This window comes from Helianthus annuus, chromosome 11 (assembly GCF_002127325.2).
Source record: "Helianthus annuus cultivar XRQ/B chromosome 11, HanXRQr2.0-SUNRISE, whole genome shotgun sequence".
In the NCBI taxonomy this organism is placed as follows: Eukaryota; Viridiplantae; Streptophyta; class Magnoliopsida; order Asterales; family Asteraceae; genus Helianthus; species Helianthus annuus.
In genome coordinates, this window is record NC_035443.2 from 158,145,375 (window position 1) to 158,170,964 (window position 25,590).

At 39.2% G+C, this 25,590-nt stretch overlaps 2 long non-coding RNA genes across 2 annotated transcripts; one reads left to right on the forward strand and one right to left on the reverse strand.

Annotated features, from left to right (window-relative positions):
* Positions 1 to 3,845: 3,845 nt before the first annotated feature.
* On the forward strand, positions 3,846 to 6,356 carry LOC110887233. Its single transcript, XR_002563166.2, has 4 exons — positions 3,846 to 3,961; positions 4,062 to 4,139; positions 5,219 to 5,881; positions 5,971 to 6,356. It is a non-coding gene; the product is annotated as an uncharacterized LOC110887233 (long non-coding RNA).
* Positions 6,357 to 18,395: 12,039 nt separating this feature from the next.
* LOC110890842 lies at positions 18,396 to 19,572 on the reverse strand. Its single transcript, XR_002564801.2, has 2 exons — positions 18,932 to 19,572; positions 18,396 to 18,860 (listed from the first exon to the last, which is right to left on the reverse strand). It is a non-coding gene; the product is annotated as an uncharacterized LOC110890842 (long non-coding RNA).
* Positions 19,573 to 25,590: the final 6,018 nt, after the last annotated feature.

Below are 25,590 nucleotides of genomic sequence, written 5' to 3' on the forward strand. Positions count from 1 at the left end.
GAACAAGATGGAGATCTTCTTCTGGTACAGGTATACGTTGATGATATTATTTTTGGTTCTACTAATGATGTCTTGTGTAGGAATTTCGAGCGCATTATACAGGATAAATTCAAGATGAGTGCTATGGGGGAAATGACTTTCTTCTTGGGCCTACAAGTGCAACAAACTGAGTCTGGGATATTCATCCATCAGACTAAATATGTTGGTAACATCTTGAGCCGGTTCCAGATGATGTCTGATGCAACGCCCATTGGTACCCCACTACCACAAAATCACGGAATTACTCCAGACTTGAAGGGTGAAGCTGTTAGCCCCTCGTACTACCGCGCAATGATCGGATCTCTTATGTACCTCACAGCATCAAGGCCAGACATAATGTACCCAACGTGCCTGCTTGCCAGATATCAAGCCAACCCGAAGGCCTCACATCTTGCAGCTGTAAAAAGGATTTTTCGTTATTTGAAGGGTTACCCTGACACCGGTCTATGGTACCCTAGGGATAATAACTTTGACTTGATCGCATTCAGTGATTCTGATTTTGGCGGATGCAAAATCGACGGCAAATCCACAACGGCTGGATGTCAGTTTTTAGGAAATCGCCTAGTCACATGGCAGTGCAAGAAGCAGACTTGTGTCGCTACATCAACATGCGAAGCTGAATACATTGCTGCCTCAAGTTGTTGCTCCCAAGTTCTTTGGATACAACAACAATTACGCGACTACGGTTTTGAATTCCTAACTACTCCTATTTACGTTGATAATTCTGCTGCATTACAGATCACTAGAAATCATGTGCAGCACTCAAAGACCAAACACATCGAAATCAAATATCACTTCATACGTGATTGCTTTGATAAAAGGCTAATCGATGTTGTTAAGGTCCACACCGATGACCAACGTGCCGACCTTTTTACCAAAGCATTTGACAAATCAAGATTTGACTTTTTATTATTGGTAAACGGCATTAAGGTCAAGCAAGAGTAAACCAACATCGGAAAATCATTTTTGTAAATACCTTTGTGTTTTAAATTTGTCTTAGTTTATTGATTTTAGGGGGAGTAAATCCAAAAATCGGAAAATCCAAAAACATCGAAAAATTTCAAAAACACAAAAACAATAGAAAAACAAAAATGAGTTTCCTGGCGAGCAAAAGAGAAAATGATAGTACATCAGTGGTCTATCCAAACCTCTTTAAATCTTAAATGAAAAACGATAAGCAGCTCTATATAAGATGTATCGGTAGGCTCACAATCATTTTAAAGTGTGCAGGGTGATATAAACTTAAATCGACTGAAGACCAGGTGGGAACCATTCATTGGCATATGGTCTTAGTACCGAAATTTCGTTTGATAGATTGCCGAGGTTCTGAGATATTCGGTCTTTATGCTGCTTATCATCTGGGTATCATGGTTGTATCTTTTATCGAAAAATAACGGGGACGCAAGTCTAGATCTTCCATGATACTATACATACGTGTACATATTACATATTGCATTCGACCTCAATAAGTGATAAACAATCACATGTCCAAACAAATAAGTGATAAAATATCACATTTATCCGGGAGTCAAGTTCGTCTCTCTGCTGTACGAAAGTACTGACCTGTTCACGGACTTGCTCCTGTGCCCTCATGCATATGAAAATCAAGTTCCTCATCAATAAGTGATTATATCACATAGGGCTTGTTTTCTAATCAAAATAAGTGAGAATCTCACATCATATACGGTCAAACAGATGATAATCGGTATACTCACCGGTAAGATGAACCCTCGTGCATACCTTGATACGGGAATGTGTCGTGATGTGGATGAACACCGGTCGGTAAGTATAAATCATATCTTAACGTATCCCCTCGTCATGATTACATCTGATAAGTTGAGTTTAAGTGGACAACAATACCGATAATTGTTATAGGATGCTTATTTTAATGTTAACTAACTGAACAACACGAGTGTTTTGACATGACCGTACACTGATATGATTCTCTTACCCTCGAAACTCGCAAAAAGAATGTCTGTATATATTTATTTACTGCTTAACTTTTATTGTTTTATTTTAAACAGTTTCGTCGTTTGGTGCATATCAGCACGACATTAGCGGTGATGTCGTTTGATAACACTCAAAGGATATTAAAATTGTTGTCTTTTAATTTATTCAAAAATACCAAAAAGATTTTAGGTGTGTTTTAATATAAACTTTATAAAAGCCAAAAAGATTTTATTTTTAACTTTATTTTCGATCGTACGATGTTGGAGCTCGAGTCTTCGTTACCTAAAACCTGACTGAAAACCGAATTGACTAAATCTTCATAAACGGTCGAAATTTGCAAGTCTTTGAAAGTTAAATCTAAAATTGACAAATTTATTAAACTTTCAAACTGTCGGACGGTGTTTGATTTGTGACATGGTCATACGTGTGTCTTTTGTTTATGTTAACTGTATTCCAAGCAGTTGTTCTCATTACGCGTTTAGATTTCTTGCATGTGCAGATTCTAAAGGCAAGGAGAACATGGTCGATGACAAGCTTTGGAATGAAGACACGACGTGAAGGCACTCAAAAGATGAAAATGATCGAGTTGCCGCTGACCATCATCAACACCACAAGGATCTCAAGCATTGAAGATCAAGTCATTCACGAGCATAACTCAAGGGGGAGCTTATGTTAAAGGGGAGTTTGTCAACACACTTCCCACATGATACGGGTAGTTTGTTGATACACTTTCTGCTTTCAAGACGTGAAGACTTTGAAGATCCTCCGACATTGAAGACTTGAAAGGACATCAGAGTCTTGAAGACACAAAGATCAAAGATGATCAAGATCGAGACAAAGCTACAGCCAAGGGGGATTTGTTGGTGCACTTGTGTCTGTACTTTGTCTGTACTCTGTATCGTGTCGATATTAAACGATGTCCGTTGTTAGTCTTGTAAGTTTGACCAAGTCAACCATCCTCCTGGTTTGACTTGGCCAAACAGTTAGTGCATGATAATTACATGTCTGTGTCGAAGGATGTCTCATCGAAGGATAGTTTAGATCCTTCGATGAGCTCGAAAGATGAACCTTCGATGGATGGCCCTCGATAGATCATGCTTCGAGGTAAACATAGATCCTTCGACAGGTTTAACATCGATAGATGATCCTTCGAGATATCTATCGGATCCTTCGGACAGACAATCTGTGACGGGTATATATACCCATGTAGTGTGTTCATTTCATTTAGATGAGCTGAGACAGAAAGATAGACACTCGAGAGATAGTGAGAGCATTCTGTCAAGAACACACACACACACTTAGAGAGTTTGCAAAACTGATTTGTAAAAATTGTGCTTGTAACCGAACCTTTCATACGCATTAATACAAGTGGTGTTAATTGGTGAACCTTGTGTGTCTTGTGTTTGTGCTTGTCTCAACTCGGTTTGCACTCTAGCTTGGATTCCGCACTTGCTAGTGTGTTAACATAACAAGGATAAGGTTTAACCTCAACCTTCGAGGGACCTACAAAAAAATTATCTTTATTTGAAAATTAATGTGTCTTTTCTTGGTCGAGGGACTATTGTAACTTTTAAGATTTATTGGACATACACAATTTCGAATTAGTTTCTTTATAATATGGTAAATTGTAATAGATTTTTAACCTATATCCGCATACGTGTTACATATATCTAGGTACTTCCATTAATTTTCTACATCTTACAACTGTAACGTTCACAATTTTTTTTTTAAATTTAGAATTAAAATTTATGATCGTTATATTGTTTTTTTCTTTTTTAATTTATTTTTTTTAATTGAGAATATGATCGTTATATTGTTTTTTCTTGTTTCATTTATTTTGTTTTTTTAATTTAGAATAAAAATTCAAATTAGGGTTTACCCAGCGTTCTCAGCTACTTATACAGACGCCGCCCCATGCTCTAATACAGTAACCTCAGGGCAAGATGATCGAGAGATCTGATTCGCTGTTCTTGTAAGTTGTTTCATTATACATTGATTGTTTTTAAAAGGTATTGATCTGTGGATTTTCTGGGTTGAACGTGTTCTGATCATTTCTTTTATTTGTGTGTTAGCCATCAGTCCGCTCCCTGTATACACCGATCTCTCTTTGGTCTATGTGGATCGGATCATAACATGTTGATTCTTCATAGGTATGGTCAAATCTATATGTTCGTTATGTCTTATTGTATTTTGAATGCAGTCTACATATTTGCACACCAACATGGCTTATGGCTATTTGCACACTAAACCCTACCTTACGCTGCCTATAGGGTTACACCTATACGCTGCGTATAGGTCTATGCGCAGTCAAACCTCGTACACTGTCAAATCATACATATATACCCTAAGTGTGCAGATCGTCGCCAGAAGTGTGCCATGCCAATAGTGTGAGCCTTTGAATGTATGCACATTTGTTTCTTACTTGGTTGTTTTTCTGATTATACTAACCACACATGTTAAAATCAAGTTATTTTGATGTTGAGTTATTCAGATTAGGAAAAATAAAAATCCAACAAAAAGTATCTTTATGTATATTATAATTCTGTTAAAATATTCAACTGTTTGGCACCTAGTGGTTTTTGTTCATCGTCAACTTGTTAATTTTTGAAAGTTATGGGTTGAAACTGGTCAAAGTTAGTGTCAGTAGCAGACTCGTATGGAAAAACAACCAACAGGATTATGAATTTATGAAATGTTTAACTGATAATAAGGGTTTTTATGTGAAACAAATAAGAGAGACACAACTTCTAGTTATAAATAATTTAATTCAGTGGCGAATCATGAGATTTCCGAAACCCCCCCCCCCCCCCCGGTCGAAAACGTATATAACGAAAAGTATTATAAAACCGGAGGTCGTAACGTATATACCTAAAAAATTCTATCCGAAAACAAAATACTGGACACTACTTTAACCCCCCCCCCCCCCACAACACACACACAAAGCTGCGCCCCTGATTTAATTAATTTGTTACTGTTATACTGTTTCACCTCTCTATCCCTGGGATAGAGGTATGGTGGTTGTTGTAGACTTGTTAAACTCAAGATATCCTCATCCTGATATGAAATTAATATTCAACCTCTAGGATGATTACTTGTAATTTAATCATGATTGACTGCAGTGATGAAGAAAAGGCAGCAACTGAGGAACAAACAAACTCTCTCACACATCCATTTCCTGTTTTGTTCTCTTTGTTATAAATACTGAGTATGGTACTTTTGGTTGAAACAGGTTGTTACTTGTGCTCAAAGTTTACAAAACATGCATCGATCAGCGATTGCATACATCTAGTTTCAACTGAAGACTTCAAGGCGGCTTATTATGCTTTCTTGGAGGTTTCTTTCCTGTCATAGCAATGAAATCCTCCTCAATTTCCTTACGCGATAGCTGGATCGAAAAGTTGGGTCTTTCTTCCTTCTTATCAAGGTTCCTTCTAGGCCTGGTTTTCTACAATCTCTGACCGCCTGCCTCTGCATATCTTTTGAGAGAATCGCTGGTGGAGGTGATAGCGATGAGGCTTTGGATGTCAACTTTTTCAAAGATTTGTATTTCAAAGGCGTGGAGTTCTCTTCACCTAGCTTCATTTGGGGATGATGAAGCCTTGAGCGGAGATGATGATGACTTCATCTCAAAATCCAACTTCTTCTGCCAATCATCAGTGGATCTAGGTTGTCCTGCAGAAGGGTTCTGGTTAGCGTCGCCTGGATATGAAGATTCGTCATCTTCAACCACATGCATTGCTCGAACTGGATCAACTTTCATGCAACTCAATAGATGTTCTTTCCCCCACGTCAACCATGTAAGGAAAGTGAAATTATGAAGACTTATAGCTCGCTCCATCCACAGATTTAAATGTTGTAGCTAGTATCTTCTTGGAGATTTTTATTCTTGAAGGTAAGTTGATTGGACTTGAATTATTTTTTATTTGGTTTGTTATTATTTTAAAAAACATGTTTCTTATGTATATATGTTGTTTTGTTAAGGTGGACATGTGAAGGCAGTGAGGAGAGGAGCTCAAGACCATAGCCCGGTTGCCTCAAGAATATCTAGTGCAAAGGTTGCAAATGCACCTAACTAGGCATCTATCATTTACTTGTTCTAGGTCCACTTTTTTAAGGTGGTGTTTTCTCAAATAACCGGAAGATTGGTTGTTACATGGAAGTTTAGTTCTTCATTCAAACAAAGTCTTAACGCCCCGTTGGTCAGCTGTGCTGGTTATTCAACCTATGAGTTCTAATTGTAACATGTTGATTGCTCGTAATGTTTTCATTTTTGTTTGCATCTTCATTGTTGTACGTTTTGGTTTTTCTCCTAGTAAGATGTATTGATAACAAATAGAATAATTTTTTATTGATGTTTTGATCTTTAATTGATAACAAATAGAATATTTTTTTTATTGATGTTTTGATCTTTCATCTTAGTCTTTTAGCTTATGAGTATATTTGTGATATGGGTCAAAAGTTTGTAATTATTTGGGTCAAAATGTTAGTCTACTGGGTCATGGTTCGTTTACTCCAAAGGTTGTGATGGTTCATGTAGTATAAATCAGTTTTATGGTGTCCAGAACAATGGTAGTTGATCCTGTATTTCTACACTCTTGAATGCATAATCAATTGCTTTAATAAAATTTCTATTACTACAGTGTTCTCAAACTTCGCATATCACAACAAACATGAAGTAGATGGGGTGGAGTGATTCAGGTCTATGAAAAACTGAGATTATAAGCAATAATAATTGTAGGTCCCTCGGAGGATGAGGTCAAACCTTAACCTTGTTATGTGAAACACACTAGCGAGTGCGGAATCCAAGCTAGAGTGCAAACCGAGTTGAAACAAGCACAAACACAAGACACACAAGGTTCACCGATTAACACCACTTGTATTAATGCGAATGAAAGGTTCGGTTACAAGCACAATGTTTACAAATCAGTTTTGCAAACTCTCTAAGTGTGTGTGTTCTTGACAGAAGTGTCTCTCTATCTCTCGAGTCTATCTTTCTGTCTCTGCTCATCTACTGAATTGAACACACTGCATGGGTATATATACCCAAACACAGCAAGTCTGTCCGAAGGATCATGTTGACTGCTCGATAGATGATCTATCGAGCATCCAGCTATCGAAGGATACACATATACCTCGAAGTGTTGGTGCACTTATGTCTGTACTTTGTCTGTATTCGGTCTGTATATAAACGATGTCCAAAGTTAGTCTGTAAGTTGACCAAGTCAACTATCCTCCTAGTTTGACTTGGTCAATCTGTTTGTAATATGCTAGTCTGAATCGAAGGATAGCCTCGAAGGATACTGTCGATCCTTCGAGGTAATCGAAAGATATGCTTCGAATTGTTGGACCACGAAGGATTATCCTTCGAGGTCATTGCTGATCATTCGAACATGTTGTCATCGATAGATGATCCTTCGGACCATCTATCGGATCCTTCGACCAAGACCTGCTGTGTATGGGTATAAATACCCATGCAGTGTGTTGGTTTCAGTAGAGACACAAGAGAGACACCAAGAGAGAGCATATCCGAGAGATAGAGAGGATACTCTGCTGAAAACACACACACATACACTTTGAGAGTTTGCAAACTGATTGTAAACATTGTGCTTGTAACCGGAACCTTCATACGTATTAATACAGTAGTGTTAATCGGTGAATCTTGTGTGTTTGTGTTTGTACTTGCTTCATCTCGGTTTGCCTACTAGCTTGGATTCCGCACTTGCTAGTGGGATAGTATAACAAGGTTTAGGTTCGTAATCCTCCGCGAAAAGGGACCTACAAGTGGTATCAGAGCTTGGCTCTTTACCTTGTTTAAAACCGGGTTGTTCAAGTTCTTGGTGTGTTTGAACACTTGGTTTAGCACCCGTTTTTGGTGGTTTTCTTGCTTGTTTTAACTGAAAAACGGTTTCTAAACCTTCGGGAGTGTTCAAGGTTGGGTTGGGTAACTTGAAAATTTGTTTTTGAGTGTGTTGGTAAATTCCGGCCATATCTCCGGTCAGTATTCCGGTGAACAGGTTCTGGATAAGATTTCCATTTTTGGCATATTTTATTTCAAAATCGGAGTTGGTAAAGAAGGTACAGTCTGACCATTCCTTTTTGCCGAAAGTTGGCTCACCAACCACATCAACTTTTCACCAACCTGTCGTACTTTTTGTCAGTGTGTCAGAGCATTCGAAAGATATCCTTCGACATCGAAAGATATCCTTCGACATCTTTCGATCAAAGGCAGCTCGAAAGATAAGCATCTTTCGATTAGTCTTTCGAAGTCTAAGAATTATCCTTCGTGTTTGGAATCTTTTCGAAAGATAGTAGTCCGAAAGATAAGGATTCATCTCGAAAGATAAGGATCTTTCATTGTGAATCTTTCGAGATCAGTATTCGAAAGATAAAGATCTTTCGAACTGTGAATCTTTCGTGATAATTGGTCGAAAGATAAGGATCTTTCATTGTGAATCTTTCGAAGACTTTGCTCGAAACTCAACAGTAATCTTTCGATCACTGTTGATCATTCGAACTAGTATTAATCTTTCGAACAGGTTGCATCTTTCGATTCATATCTGGTTTTGCACTTAACAGTTGTGTTTGTGTAGATTTTCAAGTGGCATTTTACAAAAATGAGTTGTACAAGTCCTTGGGATTGGAGTTTGAACTCACAACATACTCAAGAACTAACCTCTATTGCAGATTGGGCAAAGAGTATGATTCCACAGCCATCAATAAGTGCAAGTCAATGGGGATTGCTGTTGAATCAATATCAAAACATACAGAATCCTGTAGTAGCGAGAGGAGAAGGATATGAAGCTATCAGAAAGACACGTCATGATCTGTTGAAGAAGAAGTTTGAATCATTTCAATTTTTAGAGAATGAAACCCTAAATGATATAATTACTCGGTATTACCGTTTGATGTGTGAGGTGTATTCTGGTGGTGTTCGTGTCTCTCAACAGGAAATGGTAGCACGTTTTGCTGATGCTCTACCACTAAAGTGGGGTTCATTCATTGAGCAGCTGAAGCATACGGGTACTCTGAATACAGTCAACATCTATGAATTCATTGAGAAGCTGGAACACAAGAATGACCAAGAAATCCGGAAAGCTAAGCGAGCTCTTGTTTCTCAAAACACAGAAATGTATTTGCCTGGTTTTGGTCCTTCAGCTAGTTCTAGTTCTGTTCAGCAACCGAAGCTTCAAACTGCTCTTGTGTCCAATACGAGTTCCTTTCCATTTCCTCAGTCAACAGCTGTTTCACAACCTCAATTCGATCCGAGGTCGTGCATTCCTGTCCCAACACAGCCACAACCACAACCTCAAGTTTCCACAACAAAACCTCAATTTGACCAAAGCGTCGATTGTGGTACGGATATACAGTTGGGAAACGGTGACCAAACAAGAACTGCATTTTACGTTGAGATTGTCAAGAATGTCAATGATGGTCAATCTTCGGAAGATGATAACAGTTCAGGATACAGTGGCAGTTCAGATGAAGAATCCAATCTGAATGAAAGAATTGATTCTGAAGCTAATGATTTGTCGAATGAGGCTGACAAGAAATCTGGCTTGATCGAGAAAGCTGATGCTACATCGAAAGAAATGGAGAAGATTCTCACTGAAGATGGATCTTTCTCTTCTCAAACTGTCTCTTCAAGTCAGGTAAAGGTTGAAACTCCTAGCATATGTAGTGAATGTGCTAAAATGAAGCATGAATGTGTTGAATTGAGACGTGAATCTGAAACGGTTCATAGTCACAATCAAAGTTTGGTAATTGTGTCACACCCCGAAATTATCAGAGCATTGGCGTGACTGGACTGGTATCTTCATTGCACAGCGGAAGCAAATAAGCTATGACTTTCTAGAAATTGAACGCCCACTAAGTACTCGACTCTTCATGGTCACCCTATTCCAACCGCGCCTTGTCTTAGAATGCAACCTGAGAAAGAACATGCGAAAAAGTCAACATAAAGTTGAGCGAGTTCATAGTTTGTTTGTAAAAGATCTGAAATAAATCTTTTGAGTTGTGAAAGGTTTGAAATAAATCTTTGGTAACCGGTTTTTGAAATAGTATTGAGAAAATGAATTTAAAAATCATTTTCTTGCCAAGTTATATGGAAACGTTGTGTTTGTAACACGTTATGTTCATAAAACCATGTATTTGTAAAGCCTTGTCTTTGTAATGTTCGCATAACCGTCAATGCCCACCCTGACTTTGACTCCATACCCCCATAATTCTTTGTATTTGTATAAAACATGGTAGTTAATTTGTATGAACAAGAAGCTTCCGTAAGTATAAAATCCCTGGTATGTAGCAGTGTAAGAGGACTTGTGATCACCAATGGTTTGCAAGGCCACTGACATATGTGAAGTGCAAATAGGGAGACTCAAACCTAGCAGATTTCGCCACGGCAAAGTATGTGGACAAAGTCACCCCACGGTCCGTTTCTAGTTTGGCCGGGGGCTGGGCTCGCTACACCCAGATAGATCTACCGCTCCTGTCCCTCGGTCCCTCCATGAGGACTAATGGCTCCATGTTGTTCCTATCCACTCACATGATCGTATAACACCTCCTTACGTTAAACATACCGTTGTAAAAAATTTTCGTAATTACTGTAACATATATTCCACCTCAGCCACCCTGGCTGAGCCTCCCCAGCCACCCTGACTGAGCTTTCCCAGCCACCCTGACTGAACTTTCCCAGCCACCCTGACTGAACCTTCCCAGCCACCCTGACTGACTCCTTAGTTATGAAAAATCATTCATATTTTGAAAATAAGCATTTGTTTTGTAAAAACCGGTATGTTTAGTATAAACCTTTCGTAAATCGTTTGAGTTCCTCGAAATCCATTCGTGATATGATTTAGGAATACGAGTTTTGCTTTTGTTCAAAACTTTGTATGTTTCTGAAAATTGTGCATGTCTTTCCACCCCGAAAACATTTACAAAAAGAATGTAAAACAGTAGTAAAAAGTGGGGGTTATGAACTCGCCTGAATATTCCTGTGCAAAGCTAGCTATATACGACTTTGCGATGTCGTTTCCAAGGCTTGACTTGCTAGCGTGCATTCTACAATATTCCTAACATGGAATATCTAATAAGTTTCTAAGCAAAAACGGTAACTACGTGTTACCGAGCTCTACCGAATCGTTGATCGAACGATTTGACGGTAATTTGTCAACTTAAAAGAAGCGAAGGAGTTATATTGGTTAGCTCGTTTTTGAGATGTCGTATGCGAATAAATATATAATGATTTGTATTATATACATCACATCTTGTGCATATTTGCCAAAAATATACGTATATGCCGTTTAGGCGTTTTCCATAAATGTAAAAAGTCATATTTGTTTTGCGAAAGTATCATCGCGTTGTTTGAAGTTTGAAATAAATATACAAAATATATTTATTTTATAAAAGGATTCGTGTCGTATATAACTTCAAATAAATATATAAACTATATTTATTTAGCAAAACAATCGGCGTGTCGTTTGATATTTGGAATAAATATAAACTATATTTATTTTGATGAAACGACTACGTGTTACGCGATGCTTGAAATAAGTATATATACTATATTTGTTTATAAAAGATTCGAGTTTGAAATAAATATAATAATAACTATATTTATTTTTGTTGTCAAAATAATCTTCGTATCGTTGTTCTCGTAGGTTGTGAGTTGTTGATAAAGAAACTTTATATTTGTATCTCGTTTTATAAAAGTCGCTTTATAACAATAATCGTCGTTTTACAAACAAGACGCGTTTTGTTTTATAATAAAAAAACTCGTTTTGTTTTATGGGTTTTCTCGAAAAACGGACAGAGTTTCCTCTGTTTTCGGACGCCCCCGACAACACAAGTTGTCGTTATTTCCCAACATTCAACAAGATCAACAATATTTATGTATGTAATCAATTTAATAAACAAGCTAAATAATAATTCGAGTATTTTTAACTAATGATTTCGTCGATTTTATTCGGTTCAAGCTCGTTTTCGCGTATATATAAAACTATAAAAATAACAAAGCAATCGTGTCGTTAATCTTTACCAAGTCATTACGCCGAAAAGTCGAGCCGCTTAACTGAACTGACCGAGTCAACTCAGTTGACTCGGTTTGACTGTGTTGACCGAGTTGACTCGGGTTTGACCGAGTCAACTGAACCTGCTGACTAACGTTGACCTGAAACGAAACATAATCTGAATCGCAAATCTGAACTAAACCGAGTTCATCTCTTGAACTGAAACGAGACTTGAATTGATACCCACTCCAACGCTTGATGTTGAACCCGAAATTCTGACCCGAGACTCCCGAGCATGAACCAAACGCTCGAACTTGTGTCTGATCTGGACTCGAACTTGACCGAGAACCCGAACCGAAGGTTGACCAGCCGTTGACTTCTGAAAAACCGACGAATTACCCGGAAGGTAAAGAAAAAAAATAATAATAATACAAAACATAAATCGGCTCACCGGAGCTTCTGTCGGGTGGAAACGGCTGCCGCGAAACCCACCGGATATCCTGCTGACCACCGGATAAACGAACCGACCGGCGGTCCGAGCCTTTGACCGCCGGTTCTCCCTCTCTCTCTCTCTCTGGTTATCTCCGGTAAACCCATCGTCCCGCCGCCTCCTCCATTGCCGCCGCCGTGAGCGGCGGCGCCGCTCCCTTCTCCGCCTTCTTTCTCTTTCTCTCTCTCGATTCTCTCCTCTCTATCTTCTTGTTTCAGTGCTCAACACTTACCACCACCCGATGGTGGTGGTCGTTACTTGATCTGTCGAGGGGGGGGTATATAACAGAAAGGGGGTGTGGGTGTTATAGAGGATAGAAATAGAACCCGGTAGATGGCGTCACTCCGGTTGCCAGAGCCGAAGCCGGAGAAGAGAGATGAGAGTAGAGCAGGTTCTTGTTTGCTTGAGTATTTGAGGACATGAGGTCCCTGTGTTTATTTGCTCAGTGAGTGTGACCGAGAGAGGATGAGAGTGAAAATGAGAGGCTGTTTAGAATTTGTATGTGTGTAAATTAATATGCAGGCCAGAATAATGAGAGGGGTAGGTTTCTTATATAGAGGGAGGTTAAGATCTATTGGTGATCTTGTGTGTCCCAATCTTTTGAGACAAAAATCTTTTGTTAAGATTTGTAAAGATATTGTAAATCTTGTATGGATCTTACAAATCTTGTACAGATTTTAATATATTAATATATTATGTGCAGTTTCAGGCTTGTGGGTTTTGGGCTTGGGCCCAGGGCCCACAAGCCCATCTCATGTGTAAGTGGCCCGTAATTCCTACGAGACCCGATAACGCAACGCAAGCTCCATAGGCATAAAATATTCATGTAACATCTATATTTGTCGGCGTTGTCAGTATTTCGTGCGGTATCAGTCCGTTGTCGCATCATATTTAGCCGATTTCCCATAAATCACCACACGCGCTGTATAGCTGAACAAACGTTCCTGGGCGCTCCAAGGGCCTGGTTAAGGTGATTAGCGTCGTAAACATTATTTATTATCGCGTTAATCGCCTGTTAATTACGTAATTAGGTGCCGTAAATCACGGGTTGTCACATTCTCCCCCTGTTACAGAAATTTCGTCCTCGAAATTTAGACTATGTTATCTCCTCGGAATTGTGTTATTCGCAGGTAAGTCCGAATAATAACAAAGTGAATAAACGCGTAATCGAAACAAGACTTATTCGAGTCATGTGAATTCAAGGACAATCCTTCACAATAGGAATCCCAACGGTTTAAAAGAAATGTGTCTCAGTAACTGATATCAAAGGAAACGAGACGTATAGGTACAGTCACTAATGTGACTAAGTTAACAGGGATTCAACAATGAACAGGAACTTCGACCAATCGAATTCCATATGAACGTTTACAACGTGTAAATGAGCTCCAGAAGCAATAACATCCACTGGGTGAACTTAGAATCAACAATCTCAAATGTAATAGTTTGCATGAAACGCTCGATCGTGATCAGCGCAAGCTGCAAGTCATACCGACGCCACAAGGTGTCGTAATGAAACAATTCAATAATAGAGGTGATCGAACAAGTATCACCTGTGTTTTGCATAAAACGCTCAATCATAATTAGCCCAAGCTACAAGTTTGTACCGACACCACAAGGTGTCGTAATGAAACAATTCAATAATAGAGGTGATCGAACAAGTATCACCTGTGTTTTGCATAAAACGCTCAATCATAATTAGCCCAAGCTACAAGTTTGTACCGACACCACAAGGTGTCGTAGTGATTTAAATAATCCAATATTAGCGGTGATCAAACAATTTCACCGTGTTTGAAGTCAAATGAAAGCGTAATAAGGTGAATCCGAAAGTTTGTTTCAAATGACATCATAGAATTTTTCAATTGAGATTTGAACATCAAAGAAATAATGTTTTCGATCGAAGGTGAAGAAGCAATCGCAAAATTTTCGATCGATAATGAAGGAACCGTTAGTAGGTACACCGGAATGTAAAAATGAATTTGTGTACCATTGTCTTAACACACTATTGTATTAAGACTGTTTTAATTATGATAAATCAAAGCGGATTTATAGCAATCAATAAGTAATATTTAAATCCGTGCATGAGATGCCGAAATGAGTTTAGCGCAAGCTTTAGTTAAGTGAAAACACGACCACAAGGTGTCGAGATCAACAAACAATCTAATGGAGTCGAATGCCAAACAAGTTTACTTCGACTCGGAACAAATGAAACACTTGTTAATACGAATTTAAATATGATGTTCTCAATACATCATATGATGTTTTGAATCGAACATGTGTAATGGACAAGTTCAAACAATTGAACTTGGTTTTTGCGCAATCCGACAATAAACATATGTATCAACAAGAAAACTTTCGGCATGGTCACAATGAAAAACCATGTATGTAACTTGTAAAGAAATGATCGTGATACAATGACCATTGAGAGGAGTAGAGATGCGAAAATCTACTCAGTGAGCGTGAAATTCGAAATTTCAATAATAGAAATTTGAAGACTTTACCTGGGGTTTCGTGTGACGACCAATTGTTAGGTGACATTACCGTCGTTAACCGAAATAGGGGGGATGTGGAGACATACGTCTTTTCCTTGGAGTGATTCGTGTCATTGCAGGATCGCGTGACAAGTTGTGGTTTCCTGGCCGTTAGTTCTCCTGCTGACAGGAATCTAGCGTCGTCGTTGAGTTGCGCCATCGCGTCTTTTCAAAGGCCTCGCCTTGATAGTCGTATGTGACGTACTTCAACCTCTGTTGATGTAAGCTTAAGTTCCACGTATACCTGTGCACTAGCGTCGTGTGCCATGTAGAAAGTGATGTACCCCGACATCCGTGGACGTAAAAATTGAGTTCCATGTATTCCCGTGCGCTATCGTTTTGTTATGCGTAGGCTGCCTGCTCGGGGAGTTAAAATATCATAGACAATGTGGATAATAGTGTGTACCCGAGTTGATATTCGTGATTCCTACGTGATGTCCATGCACAAATAATCGATCATATACGCATGTTAGTCATCAATAAGCAATCAAGTAATTCCCCTAGTCCCACTAGTCTACCCTCCCAGCCTCTCAGACTGAATCCCCTAGTCCCACTAGACTATCCTTCCAGCCTCTCAGACTGAATCTCCTAGTCCCACTAGACTATCCTTCCAGCCTCTCAGACTGAATCTCCTAGTCCCACTAGACTATCCTTTCAGCCTCTCAGACTGAATCTCCTAGTCCCACTAGACTATCCTTCCAGCCTCTCAGACTGAATCTCCTAGTCCCACTAGACTATCCTTTCAGCCTCTCAGACTGAATCTCCTAGTCCCACTAGACTGCCCTTCCAGTCCTCCCAGACTGAATCTTCTAGTCCCACTAGGCTACCCTTCCAGCCTCCCAGACTGAATCTCCTAGTCCCACTAGACTATCCTTCCAGCCTCCCAGACTGAATCTCCTAGTCCCACTAGACTATCCTCCCAGCCTCTCAGACTGAATTCCCTTTTCCGAAGGTTTTAAATGCATGTTTCCTAAACTCTCAGAGTGTTGTGTACTGTATGTAATTGTTTTATGCACTGTGTGTGCAAAACACCACAATAGCGTGTGTTTGGAGACAAAATTTTGACTGCTTGTTTTTCGGCAACGGTTGGAGACCATATTCGAGTACTAGGCGTTCTGTATGTATTCAACGTCTCAATGATCTAAGTCCCCAGGGGGGAAAGGTGAGGTTAGAGCCTAGGTATCACAACAGAAACCTAATTCGCTGTAACCTATAGCTCTGATACCAATCTGTCACACCCCGAAATTATCAGAGCATTGGCGTGACTGGACTGGTATCTTCATTGCACAGCGGAAGCAAATAAGCTATGACTTTCTAGAAATTGAACGCCCACTAAGTACTCGACTCTTCATGGTCACCCTATTCCAACCGCGCCTTGTCTTAGAATGCAACCTGAGAAAGAACATGCGAAAAAGTCAACATAAAGTTGAGCGAGTTCATAGTTTGTTTGTAAAAGATCTGAAATAAATCTTTTGAGTTGTGAAAGGTTTGAAATAAATCTTTGGTAACCGGTTTTTGAAATAGTATTGAGAAAATGAATTTAAAAATCATTTTCTTGCCAAGTTATATGGAAACGTTGTGTTTGTAACACGTTATGTTCATAAAACCATGTATTTGTAAAGCCTTGTCTTTGTAATGTTCGCATAACCGTCAATGCCCACCCTGACTTTGACTCCATACCCCCATAATTCTTTGTATTTGTATAAAACATGGTAGTTAATTTGTATGAACAAGAAGCTTCCGTAAGTATAAAATCCCTGGTATGTAGCAGTGTAAGAGGACTTGTGATCACCAATGGTTTGCAAGGCCACTGACATATGTGAAGTGCAAATAGGGAGACTCAAACCTAGCAGATTTCGCCACGGCAAAGTATGTGGACAAAGTCACCCCACGGTCCGTTTCTAGTTTGGCCGGGGGCTGGGCTCGCTACACCCAGATAGATCTACCGCTCCTGTCCCTCGGTCCCTCCATGAGGACTAATGGCCCCATGTTGTTCCTATCCACTCACATGATCGTATAACACCTCCTTACGTTAAACATACCGTTGTAAAAAATTTTCGTAATTACTGTAACATATATTCCACCTCAGCCACCCTGGCTGAGCCTCCCCAGCCACCCTGACTGAGCTTTCCCAGCCACCCTGACTGAACTTTCCCAGCCACCCTGACTGAACCTTCCCAGCCACCCTGACTGACTCCTTAGTTATGAAAAATCATTCATATTTCGAAAATAAGCATTTGTTTTGTAAAAACCGGTATGTTTAGTATAAACCTTTCGTAAATCGTTTGAGTTCCTCGAAATCCATTCGTGATATGATTTAGGAATACGAGTTTTGCTTTTGTTCAAAACTTTGTATGTTTCTGAAAATTGTGCATGTCTTTCCACCCCGAAAACATTTACAAAAAGAATGTAAAACAGTAGTAAAAAGTGGGGGTTATGAACTCGCCTGAATATTCCTGTGCAAAGCTAGCTATATACGACTTTGCGATGTCGTTTCCAAGGCTTGACTTGCTAGCGTGCATTCTACAATATTCCTAACATGGGATATCTAATAAGTTTCTAAGCAAAAACGGTAACTACGTGTTACCGAGCTCTACCGAATCGTTGATCGAACGATTTGACGGTAATTTGTCAACTTAAAAGAAGCGAAGGAGTTATATTGGTTAGCTCGTTTTTGAGATGTCGTATGCAAATAAATATATAATGATTTGTATTATATACATCACATCTTGTGCATATTTGCCAAAAATATACGTATATGCCGTTTAGGCGTTTTCCATAAATGTAAAAAGTCATATTTGTTTTGCGAAAGTATCATCGCGTTGTTTGAAGTTTGAAATAAATATACAAAATATATTTATTTTATAAAAGGATTCGTGTCGTATATAACTTCAAATAAATATATAAACTATATTTATTTAGCAAAACAATTGGCGTGTCGTTTGATATTTGGAATAAATATAAACTATATTTATTTTGATGAAACGACTACGTGTTACGCGATGCTTGAAATAAGTATATATACTATATTTGTTTATAAAAGATTCAAGTTTGAAATAAATATAATAATAACTATATTTATTTTTGTTGTCAAAATAATCTTCGTATCGTTGTTCTCGTAGGTTGTGAGTTGTTGATAAAGAAACTTTATATTTGTATCTCGTTTTATAAAAGTCGCTTTATAACAATAATCGTCGTTTTACAAACAAGACGCGTTTTGTTTTATAATAAAAAAACTCGTTTTGTTTTATGGGTTTTCTCGAAAAACGGACAGAGTTTCCTCTGTTTTCGGACGCCCCCGACAACACAAGTTGTCGTTATTTCCCAACATTCAACAAGATCAACAATATTTATGTATGTAATCAATTTAATAAACAAGCTAAATAATAATTCGAGTATTTTTAACTAATGATTTCGTCGATTTTATTCGGTTCAAGCTCGTTTTCGCGTATATATAAAACTATAAAAATAACAAAGCAATCGTGTCGTTAATCTTTACCAAGTCATTACGCCGAAAAGTCGAGCCGCTTAACTGAACTGACCGAGTCAACTCAGTTGACTCGGTTTGACTGTGTTGACCGAGTTGACTCGGGTTTGACCGAGTCAACTGAACCTGCTGACTAACGTTGACCTGAAACGAAACATAATCTGAATCGCAAATCTGAACTAAACCGAGTTCATCTCTTGAACTGAAACGAGACTTGAATTGATACCCACTCCAACGCTTGATGTTGAACCCGAAATTCTGACCCGAGACTCCCGAGCATGAACCAAACGCTCGAACTTGTGTCTGATCTGGACTCGAACTTGACCGAGAACCCGAACCGAAGGTTGACCAGCCGTTGACTTCTGAAAAACCGACGAATTACCCGGAAGGTAAAGAAAAAAAAAATAATAATACAAAACATAAATCGGCTCACCGGAGCTTCTGTCGGGTGGAAACGGCTGCCGCGAAACCCACCGGATATCCTGCTGACCACCGGATAAACGAACCGACCGGCGGTCCGAGCCTTTGACCGCCGGTTCTCCCTCTCTCTCTCTCTCTGGTTATCTCCGGTAAACCCATCGTCCCGCCGCCTCCTCCATTGCCGCCGCCGTGAGCGGCGGCGCCGCTCCCTTCTCCGCCTTCTTTCTCTTTCTCTCTCTCGATTCTCTCCTCTCTCTCTTCTTGTTTCAGTGCTCAACACTTACCACCACCCGATGGTGGTGGTCGTTACTTGATCTGTCGAGGGGGGGGGGGTATATAACAGAAAGGGGGTGTGGGTGTTATAGAGGATAGAAATAGAACCCGGTAGATGGCGTCACTCCGGTTGCCAGAGCCGAAGCCGGAGAAGAGAGATGAGAGTAGAGCAGGTTCTTGTTTGCTTGAGTATTTGAGGACATGAGGTCCCTGTGTTTATTTGCTCAGTGAGTGTGACCGAGAGAGGATGAGAGTGAAAATGAGAGGCTGTTTAGAATTTGTATGTGTGTAAATTAATATGCAGGCCAGAATAATGAGAGGGGTAGGTTTCTTATATAGAGGGAGGTTAAGATCTATTGGTGATCTTGTGTGTCCCAATCTTTTGAGACAAAAATCTTTTGTTAAGATTTGTAAAGATATTGTAAATCTTGTATGGATCTTACAAATCTTGTACAGATTTTAATATATTAATATATTATGTGCAGTTTCAGGCTTGTGGGTTTTGGGCTTGGGCCCAGGGCCCACAAGCCCATCTCATGTGTAAGTGGCCCGTAATTCCTACGAGACCCGATAACGCAACGCAAGCTCCATAGGCATAAAATATTCATGTAACATCTATATTTGTCGGCGTTGTCAGTATTTCGTGCGGTATCAGTCCGTTGTCGCATCATATTTAGCCGATTTCCCATAAATCACCACACGCGCTGTATAGCTGAACAAACGTTCCTGGGCGCTCCAAGGGCCTGGTTAAGGTGATTAGCGTCGTAAACATTATTTATTATCGCGTTAATCGCCTGTTAATTACGTAATTAGGTGCCGTAAATCACGGGTTGTCACAAATTGAACTGGCCAAATGCAAAGAGGCAAACATGGCGTTAACTCAAAACGAAAAGGAGTTTAAAATTGTGATTGAAACTCTAAAGAAAAGTGTTTCCGAATTGAACAAAGTTGTGTATCATAAACAAGTTAGTATTAACGACTATATCAACCTTGTTGAGGAAACCAAAAAGCAATTAGCCATTGCCCAATGCGAGCATGATGCGATCAAACAAAAATTGGATAGTTATTCTAACTCCCAATTTGTGCTTGATCACATCATCGAGGTCCAACAACCGAAAGGAAATCAGAAGGGGATAGGATATAAGAAATGTCCGCCCCCTTTGATGAACAACTATACCAAGATGCCCGATGAAGAGGAAATGCCTCGGTATGAACCCAGTGTACCTCTTGATGTTGAGGAATTTGCCACTGGGCTAGGGTTCAAACCGGACAATTCATCGGAGGGCTCATCTGATAACAAAGAAAAGTCATCATGTGCTTCAAATCAAAGTCCTCCAACTATTGAGGAATGTGATTCTTCAGATGATGAATCAGATGTGAATGACCAGGATGAATCACTTGATGAGGCGAAAGGAGTAGAAATTCCAATTGAGAATCATATTCTTTGTGATCCTCCTACTCCTGTCGTGCAACCTGTTGCCAAGAAAGTGATAAATCCTGTCAAAGATGTCAAGAATGACAAAGAAAGTGTGTTTGCTGTTAAAAGCAATAATTTGTTGTACACTTTGGTCGGAGATGTTAAAATTTATTCAAACAATGATTTTCCAATTAAAAATGTCAATCCATCCTTGATTGATAAAGTTTTTGAAGATAACACAAGCAAGTTTTTGGGAAAGACGATCCCTGGAGTTACTGTAACTCAATGTGATCCAATTCCAAAGGCTGAAATCAGAAAACAATTTGGAAATCAGAAATCACCGACAAAGCAACAACCAATTGCTTTTAAGGGTAAACAACAACAACGAGCTCCAAAGCCAAAGGCTAAGGTTGAATCAAAAGGAGCTCATTACAAGAAGAAAGCAAAAGATGTTAAATTTGTAGCATCAAGGGGTACGGATAAAATTGAGACTTTTGAAAACAAATCAAACACCGATTTTGTACAAAAAGTCAAGATTTTGAAGCGTAACAGCGATAACAATTACACCCAACACACAAACGGGTGTGATGAACGAGCAAGTACCTCAGGTTCTACAGGTTCAACATCTGCCAGTCGAACAAATTCTCCTAAGTTTGGTGAAAGGAGAACTTGTTTCAAATGTGGGAAGTCTGGGCACATCATTAAAGATTGCACAAACTTGCCCAAACCAAATTTTGTTGAAAGAACCCCCTCTGAACAAGGTCACTCACAACGTCGTCCTGTTTCTGCAAAACATGATAAACGCACTATTAAAGAACAAGAAACGAAACAACGACGTAAAAATGTAAAGGTGATCGAAAAGGCCTTAAAACCGGAAACTGTTAAACGGAAACCGAGTTTGTCACAACCATTAAAACCAGAAATTGTACATAATACACAATCTGGTAAACAAAAACAAAAATCTGGTAAACAAAAACAAACTTGGAAACCTAAATCAGGTGAAAGTTCAGGAGGAGGTGTTGTGCTTGAAAATTATCAAGAGGTTGAAATTGCATTTCTTGATTCTCAGGGGCAACCCAAGTCTATGAAGGCTTGGGTCCCCCTCTCCAACTAATCTCTGAGTGAGTGTGCAGGATGTTCCAGGAGGAACTATTGATAGTTTTAAGATTGTTGATAGTGGAGTGTCCATGCACAAGTTTGGCGACATAAGGATCCGAAATATTGATATATCTAGGAGAATGTTGTTGCCATTGATGGAGAGAGAGGAAAGAAATAGAAAAGAAGAAGGAGATGTTGGTGAAAGAATGTGGTTGTATGAAGTTGCAGAATTCGACCAAATGAAGAACGTGCCGAAAATTTGGTCATTCTGGTTTTTGATCGGGTCCTCAGGAACGAATGAAGTGAAATGTGTGCCGATGCCTTTGCATGGATTGAACATCCGCACACCATTTCTGAAAGAGAAAGTCAAAGACCTTCGCTGGTACAACGTGGAAGACCAGCCGGACCCGGAGGTTTATGATCTTGTTGCTGTGAAGAGATTTCTCAGTAATTACAAAATCGACTTTGAAATCCACACCGGGTGGATATCCAGTTTGGGAGAGCACTCAAATTCCTTGCAATGCATGAAATAGTTGCAGGATACGGTCTTTAAAATTGCTAATCTCTCCTATACTTGTTGATTTTTAAGCTGCCTTATGAATTATTATCATCTCATACAACACTCTTTGGCCTGACACGTTGATCTCAAATATCACCTCACACGTGATTGTTTCTTTGTGAAACTCGTCAATGTTGTCATGGTCCGCACCGCTTACCGACATGCCAACTGATTTCTCCAAAATTCAATTAAATCTTTCCTGATTAAACTTAATTTTGGTAAATGGCATTAAGGTCAAGCAAGAGTAAACCAACATCGGAAAATCATTTTTGTAAATATCTTTGTGTGTTTTTTAAATTTATCTTAGTTTATTGAATTTTAGGGGGAGTAAATCCAAAAATCTGAAAATCCAAAAACATCGAAAAATTTCAAAAACACAAAAACAATAGAAAAACAAAAATGAGTTTCCTGGCGAGCAAAAGAGAAAATGATAGTACATCAGTGGTCTATCAAAAACCTCTTTAAACCTTAAGTGTAAAACGATAAGCAGCTCTATATAAGATGTATCGGTAGGCTCACAATCATTTTAAAGTGTGCAGGGTGATATAAATCTTAATCGACTGAAGACCAGGTGGGAACCATTCATTGGCATATGGTCTTAGTACCGAAATTTCGTTTGATAGATTGCCGAGGTTCTGAGATATTCGGTCTTTATGCTGCTTATCATCTGGGTATCATGGTTGTATCTTTTACCGAAAAATAACGGGGACGCAAGTCTAGATCTTCCATGATACTATACATACGTGTACATATTACATACTGCATTCGACCTCAATAAATGATAAACAATCACATGTCCAAATCAAATAAGTGATAAAGTATCACATTTTTCCGGGTGTCAAGTTCGTCTCTCTGCTGTACGGAAGTACTGACCTGTTCACGGACTTGCACCTGTGCCCTCATGCATACGAAAATCAAGTTCCTCATCAATAAGTGATTATATCACATAGGACTTGTTTTCAAATCAAAATAAGTGAGTATCTCACAGCTTATACGGTCAAACAGATGATAATCGGTATACTCACCGGTAAGATGAACCCTCGTGCATACCTTGATACGGGAATGTGTCGTGATGTGGATGAACACCGGTCGGTAAGTATAAATCATACCTTAACGTATCCCCTCGCCATGATTACATCTGATAAGTTGAGCTTAAGTGGACAACAATACCGATAATTGTTATAGGATGCTTATCTTAATGTTAACTAACTGAACAACAAGAGTGTTTTGGCATGACCGTACACTGATATGATTCTCTTACCCTCGAAACTCGCAAAAAGAATGTTTGTATATATTTATTTACTGCTTAACTTTTATTGTTTTTCTTTTAAACAGTTTCGTCGTTTGGTGCATATCAGCACGACATTAGCGGTGATGTCGTTTGATAACACTCAAAGGATTTTAAATTGTTGTCTTTTAATTTCAAAAATACCAAAAAGATTTTAGGCGTGTTTTAATATAAACTTTATAAAAGCCAAAAAGATTTTCTTTCTACTTTATTTTCGATCGTACGATGTTGGAACTCTAGTCTTCGTTACCTGAAACCTGACTGAAAACCGAACTGACTAAATCTTCATAAACGGTCGAAATTTGCATGTTTTGAAAGTTAAAGGCTAAAATTGACAAATTTATTAAACTTTCAAACTGTCGGACGGTGTTTGATTATGACATGGTCATTCGTGTGTCAGGTGGTTATGTTAACTATTCCAAGCAGTTGTTCTCATTATGCGTTTAGATTTCTTGCATGTGCAGATTCTAAAGGCTAGGAGAACATGGTCGATGACAAGTGATGTATTGCAAAATACATCGGTATTCGAGTCGGTTTTAGTCGTTAGTTAGTTAGTTTTAGTGTCGATTTAGTTTAGAACGTACATACTATTGATTTATTTATGTTTCCAGGTTTTTCCAGCAAAAAGGAGTGAAACCGAGCAGGAATATTGAATGGCGAAAGGCTGGCACGGAAACCGAGGAAGTCGGGAGCTGAAACGAAGAAAATTGGCAATTCTGGAGCTTCCAGGCGACCCGCGTTGACTAAACGAGCATTTCCAAGCGGGCCGCCTTGACTTAATGAAGAATCAGGGTTATTACACTCTCTCGCGCCCCGCGTAAACTTGAACAGAAATGTGAGGCGGGCCGCGAGTGTCGTGTAAAACAATTCAGGAGTTTTAAAGCTTAGGCGACCCGCATGAGATCAAGTTAATATTCCACGCGGGCCGCCTAAAGCTGTTCTGTCGGCAGACTTGCGAGGATTGCATGGCAAGTTAGGGTTTTCGGTTATAAAAACATATGTTCGCATCAGCAGCCGGGTATTGACGAACTAGGGCATCTTTGGGGCTGTTTTAGCTGCTGATTGAAGGCTGTGAACGTGTCGGAGGCATACCGGAAGCTAGGAATCATCGGGAAAGCATTCTTGAGCATTCGGGAGTGAAGATTCGGGTTTTATACACCTATTTCTTGCATTCTTTGTTTGTTTAGACTTTGTTAACGATGAATTCAGTTGATACCTTGCTTTTGACTTTGTTTTTTATTATGTTTTCCGGCTAAAACTCATAAGCTACCTAGGCGATGATTATGGCATAACGAAGATTGGATTTTTATATGATTATTGATGTGGTTGTGATTTTTCTTGCATTGTAAACACTATGTTAGTTTGTCTTGGTGCGTTTGTATGCTTGTGATTTCTTAGTTAATCGTTTATTTGTTCCATTCAATTCTTGGTGACGGTCTTTATCACGTAATAGAGTTGAATTAGGGTTTTTGACTTAGGTGAGTGTCTATATCACATAATAGGTCATTAATTCTCTAGGGTGAAAAGTGCACTAGTAACCTTAGGAACAATATTCGGTAATTAATTAAAATCAAGTGTGCTGCTAGACTCGTCGCGGAAAGGCTCGAGGATATTGGTAGGTCTAGGAGTAGTTAAAAGGAATTAATTGCCCATTGTCTATCAAGCCAAGATTTAACCCATAGTTGCTTTAGACGTTCGCGCGGCAAAGTAGAGCGTCTTACATAAGCACTTTCAAGAAACTAGAGGACGGACAAGAAATCTAGAAAACCGGTAGTTTAACAACCTCTAGGGAATCTTAGTGTGCTCTTGAGAGGGATTAGGGGTCCTTAGATCTCCCTAGGGGTGAGAATTTCAAGATCCCGGTTTCACACCACATCACTATCATTTAGGAATCCAATCCGAGTTTAGCCTGCGTCTAGCCTAGGTAGTCTTCATTCTCACTGATCAGACCTTTTGCTTGTGTTCGTGTCTTGCTTGCTAGTAGTATTTTATTATTTTATTTAGGATTTTTAGAAACCCCCCCAAATTAATAAACAA